The 6,000-nt window shown below is 40.8% G+C and overlaps 1 pseudogene across 1 annotated transcript; it reads left to right on the forward strand.

Annotated features, from left to right (window-relative positions):
* The first annotated feature begins 4,961 nt into the window (after positions 1 to 4,961).
* Positions 4,962 to 5,717, forward strand: LOC105825587 (annotated as a pseudogene). Its single transcript, XR_001138270.1, has one exon. The product of XR_001138270.1 is annotated as a 40S ribosomal protein S6 pseudogene (transcript).
* Positions 5,718 to 6,000: the final 283 nt, after the last annotated feature.

Genomic DNA, 6,000 nt, shown 5'->3' on the forward strand with positions numbered 1-6,000 from the left:
AACTTTTTTTTAAGTGTATGTCCCATACATTGTTGAGGACAAATCAAGTCAGTTGTGAGAGGTGGCATGTAGGAGGGACATTTAAGAGCTACTGTTTATGGAGCAGCTACATGCTGCCAGACCCTATGCTAAGTGCTTGTGTACCTTAATCTAACTCTTCAAACTACCCTTCACAGTAGGCATTTTCTCTATTTCTCAGATGAAGGTATTGAGGTTCAGAGAGGTTAAGTAACTTGCTCAAGGTCACCCAGCTAATAAGAGATGAAAAAGGATTAACCCAGACTGTCTTGCTCCAAAGCCCATCAGGGTCTGCCTCTTTGGTGGGTCAGAGAAGAAGGCCTCCTGGAGGAGGTGAGATTTGAAGGCTAAATAGGAGCAATAGATGGGTATCTCTTCTACTGATCTCTGGAGGGTCTGCTTACCATGACCCAGTAATCCCGGGTTGCCCCAGAAAGATTTTGTTTCTGAAACTTTAAAACTGAAGGCCAGACTCCAAATCATCATGTCCAGTGACCAAAGTAATTCTACCCAATAGAAGTGACCTGGGGGGTGGGCAGGTGTGGTGACTCACATGCCTGTAATCCTAGCCCTCTGGGAGGCCGAGGCAGCAGGATTGCTTGAGCTCAGGAGTTCAAGAACAGCTGGAGCAAGAGAAAGACCCCGTCTCTACTGAAAATAGAAAAATTAGCTGGGCGTCATGGTGTGCACCTGCAGTCCCAGCTACTCGGGAGGCTGGGGCAGGAGGATCACTTGAGCCCAGAAGTTTGAGGCTGCTGTGAGCTAGGCTGACACCACGGCACTCAGGGCAACGGAGTGAGACTCTCTCTCTCTCTCTCTCTCTCTCTGTCTCTCAAAAAAAAAAAAAAGTGATCTGGGCAGCTAACTGGTTCTCTCCCTGTGCCATCCCTTTAACAATTTTAAGAACAATGAGATGTATTTTCACTAATTCCTGAAAGTAAATACTCTTCTTATAATACAGCCATAGAGGACACTACAGTATTTGTTTGAGTCTAATTTTTTTTAAAGACTTAAAAATAATTCCCAAGTTTTTTATTTGCTTTCAAATCTAATTTGAGCAGTAGACATTAGGCAAGGCTGATAGGAGAGGGGGATTTTTGCCTTGTTTTCCGAGTGCTGCCCATAATGGTACATAGGAATGCTATGATATAAGGGAGAGAAGGTGGTTTCTAAATTTTGTTTTATTGCTGTGGTTATTTAATTTAAAAATTAGTTTTTTAATTGAAAAGTAATATATGCACAATGGATTAAAGAATCACTAGTCGTCTCTCCTCCCCAGAAACTATTACAACTGTTACAATAACCAGCTTCTTGTGTGTTGTAGAGATCATTTTAAGAGGAAACTTTAGGCTGATTCACGTCGGAAGGGGACGAGAGTTAATAGGAGTGATGTCCCACTGGAATAAGCAGCTGATCTCTGAAAGAGAACCTGTGGCTGGGTTCAGATTGGAAGGATTTTCATTATTTGTTTTAAGGAATTCCCAGAAGATTTCTATATCAAAGAGGTAGCAATTGAGTCTTTGTTCAAACAGACCTAGATCAATTTCACCTTTTCCCATCAGGCCATCTTCTCCCCTTCCCCACAATAAGCTGACAATAAAAAGGGACTTGAGGATGCTGGGGGTTTGGAATTCGGGTTTGTTCCATCCAGATTTGTCATAACTATGGCCATAATAACTCTGAAGTGTGCAGGACATTCCAAATTCTTTATTTTCTTAATAAATACATCCATACTTGTCAGACCGTGGGTCCTGGTTTTGAGTGTGGAAAACATGCTTCACGACTGTCCACAGACTGTTAGTCTTGTGTTTGCTTTTCTTTGGTCCCCATATCCTTCCCAACAAAGTTGGGTTAATGAAAGTTATGTTCTTTAAAACAAGCTGCAACAGAAATGCCTTACCCAAGGACAAGGCTCAAAGAGGCAGGGTCGGGGCTCAGGAAGAATTCACTCACAGGCTGGCAGTGAGAGGTGAATAAAAGAGGAACTATCTGAAGGTCTCAAGGAAAGGATGAAAACATGTTTACCACTCAGAAACAGAAACAGAGGTGGGGGAGGAGACAGCAGTGTCTTTCGGCGGGACCACGAGGCCAGCTCACTTCTATTTTTTGAGGCTCTTTGTGCACTGAAAAATGAAGAAGTCATTTCTTCATTTAACATTTGACAAATGCTTTTGGCACTCCAAGATTAAAATGCAATTTAGATGTGCCACTACGAGGTGACTTGATTTATTAAAAGCCAATTAATGAAACCACAATGAGACACCACCACACACACACCTATCAGAATAACTAAAAACAAAAATGAATACAAAACTGACCATGCGACATGCTCACAAGCATGGGAAACTGGAACTCTCATACATTGTTGATTGGAATGGAAATGGGAAAATCACTTGAGAAAAAAATTGGACAGTTTTTTATAAATTGAAACACACACTGACCATATAACCCAGAGATCTCACACCTAAAAGAAATAAAAAATGCATGTTCATACAAAATCTGTATGTGAATATGTGTAGCGGCTTTATTTTTAATCACTCCAAACTGGAAAAACCCAAATTCCTTCAACTGGTGAATGGATGAAAATTTCAGTATAGCCATTTTTGGAATGCTTGTCAGTAATAAAAGGAATGGACTGAGAGAAACCCTTGCACATATGGCTAAATGAGTTTCAACAAGGGTGCCAAGACTACACAAGGGGGAAAGTACAGTCTCTTCAACAAATGATTCTGGGAAACTGGATATCTACATGCAGAAGAATGAAAGTGGATCCTTACCTTACACTGTATACGGAAATTAACTCAAAATGGATTAAAGACCTAAATGTAAGACCCCAAACTATTAAATTCCTAGGAGAAAAGATTGAGGACATTGGATTTGGCAATGATTTCTTGGATATGACACCAAAAGCACAAAAGAAAAAATAGACAAATGGGAGTATATCATACTTTAAAACTTTTGTGCATCACAGGAAAAAAGGCAACCCATGGAATAGGAGAAACCAATTGCAAATCATGTATCTGATAAGAGGATAATATCCAGCACATATAAGGAACTCTTACAACTCAACAACAACAACAAAAATAACCCAATTGAAAAACAGGCTACAGTCCACATGCAGTGGCTCATGCCTGTAATCCTAACACTCTGGGGGGCTAAAGAGGGAGGATCACTTGAGCTCAGGAGTTCAAGACCAGCCCAAGCAAGAGGGAGACGCTGTCTCTACCAAAAATAGAAAAATTAGCCGGGCGTGGTGGTGCAAGCCTGTAGTCCCAGCTACTTGGGAGGCTGAGGCAGGATGATTGCTTGGGCCTAGGCTTTTGAGGTTGCAGTGAGCTGTGATGATGCCACTGCACTGCACTCTACCCAGGGGGACAGAGTGAGACTCTGTCTCAAGAAAAACAAAGGCGGGGGGGACAACAAACTTCAATAGATATTTCTGCACAAAAGATATACCAATGGCCAATAACCACATGAAGAGATGCACAACATCACTAATCATTAGGAAAATGCAAATCAAAACCACAAAGAGATATATCACCTCACACTCATTAGGAAGACAACTATCAAAAGAACAGACTATAACGAGCATTGGCAAGGATTCAGAGAAGTTGAGACACTTGTGCACTGTTGGTGGGAACATAAAATGGTGCAGCCATTCTGGAAAACAGTATGGTGGCTCCTCAAAAAAATTAAACATGGAATTACCATATGACCTAATAATCCCACTTCTGGGTAGACAACCAAAAGAATTCAAAGCAGTATCATGAAGAAATACTTGCATACCCATAGTCATCAAAGCATTATTCACAATAGCCAAGAGATGGAAGCAACCTAAATGTCCATCAGCAGATGAATGGATATATAAAATGTGGTATATACATAGAATGGAATATTATGCAGCCTTAAAAAAGAAGGAAACTCTGTCACATGCTACAACATGGATGTAGGACATTATGCTAAGTGAAATAAGCTAGTCACAAAAGGACAAATACTTTATGATTCTACTCATATGAAGTATCTAAAGTAGTCAAAGTCATGGAAACAGAGAGTAGAAGGGTTGTTACCAAGGGCTGGGGGAGGAGGAAGGGGAATTAATATTTAGCGAGTATAGAGTATCAATGTTGCAAGATGAAAAAGTTGTGGAGAACTGTTGCACAACAATGTGAATATACTTAACACTACTGTACTGTACACTTAAAAATGGATAAGATGGTAAATTTAATGTTATGTGCTTTTTATCAAAATAAAACAAAGGAATAGACTACTGATACATACAACATGGATGAATCTGAAAGGAATTAGGCTACATACCACTAATGTGACATTCTGGAAAGGGAAAACTATAGGGATAGAAGATAGATCAATGTCATCAGGGGCTGGGACAGCGGGAGGGGTTGACTCTAAGGGGGTATAAAGGAACTTTTTGCAATAGTCAAATTGTTCTATATCTTGATTGTGGTTGCGGTTATATGACTGTGTGTGTTTGTTAAAACTCATAAAATTGCACACTAAAAAATCTTGTATGCTGATGCATAAGAAAAACCTGTACAAAAACTATACACAAAAAATTTATACTACATATAAATTATCCCCCAATAAACCTGACTAAAAGGAAATGTGGAGCAAGTATGGCAAGATGTCAATGTCTGAATGATCTTGGTGCAGTGGACAGTGACGTTCTTTTCTATACCTTTCATCGCGTTTGGAAAGTTTCAATCTGAAAATAATAAAAACAAAACTGATCTTTGAAAAGCCAGCTCGTTTATTCGAACTGCAGTAAAGTCCAATAATAGGATGTGAGGTTAAAACTGTACAGTAAACAAGGAATTCTTATTCAATCCCGTCAGTGGATGTCTGTGGCCGTATGTATAACTTCATTTTAGAAAAGGTCAAATGTGGCTCTTTTTCATAGCGCCTCAGAGGCGACCAGCTGCTTCAGGATGAAGCCGAATGTCTCCTTCGCAGCCACTGGCTGCCAGAAACTCATTGACGTGGACGATGAACACAAACTTCGTACTTTCTATGAGAAGCATATGGCCACGGAAGTGGCTGCCAACGCTCTGGGTGAAGAATGGAAGGGTTACGTGGACCGAATCAGTGGTGGGAACGACAAGCAAGGTTTCCCCATGAAGCAGGGTGTCTTGACCCATGCCCGTGTTCCCCTGCTACTGAGTAAGGGGCATTGCTGTCATAGACCAAGGAGAACTGGAGAAAGAAAGTGCAAATCTGTTCGGGGTTGTATTGTGGATGCCAACCTGAGCGTTCTCAACTTGGTTATTGTAAAAAAAGGAGAGAAGGCTATCCCTGGACTGACTGATACCACAGTACCTCGTCGTCTGGGGCCCAAAAGAGCTAGCAGAATCTGCAAACTTTTCAATCTGTCTAAAGAAGATAATGTTCGCTAATATGTTGTAAGGAAGCCCTTAAACAAAGAAGGTAAGAAACCTAGGACCAAAGCACCCAAGATTCAGCAACTTGTAACTCCACGTGTCCTGCAACATAAACGCCGGTATATTGCTCTGAAGAAGCAGCGTACTAAGAAAAATAAGCAAGAGGCTGCAGAATATGCTAAACTTTTGGCCAAGAGAATGAAGGAGGCCAAAGAAAAGCGCCAGGAACAGATTGCCAAGAGACGTAGGCTGTCCTCTCTGAAAGCATCTACTTCTAAGTCTGAGTCCAGTCAAAAATAAGATTTTTTGAGTTAAATAATAAACAAGACCATATCCAAAAAAAAAAAAGAAAAATAAAAAGAAAAGGTCAAATGTAAATTGGACACCTTTTGAGAGTGTGAAGTCTGTTCAAATAGCCCTTCTGCCCCCAGAACGTTTCAGAAAACACTTGAAGAACAAGAATAGTGCCTGGGGGTTGATGAGGCATGTGGGCAGAGGGAGCGTGAGAGCAGCTGAGGATTATTTTCTTCTGGGCATTGATCTTAGAAATCAAGTACCAGGCCGGTTACTTCAGTCAAAATGATAGAGC

Source organism: Propithecus coquereli, unplaced genomic scaffold (assembly GCF_000956105.1).
Source record: "Propithecus coquereli isolate 6110/MARCELLA unplaced genomic scaffold, Pcoq_1.0 Scaffold81, whole genome shotgun sequence".
NCBI lineage: Eukaryota > Metazoa > Chordata > Mammalia > Primates > Indriidae > Propithecus > Propithecus coquereli.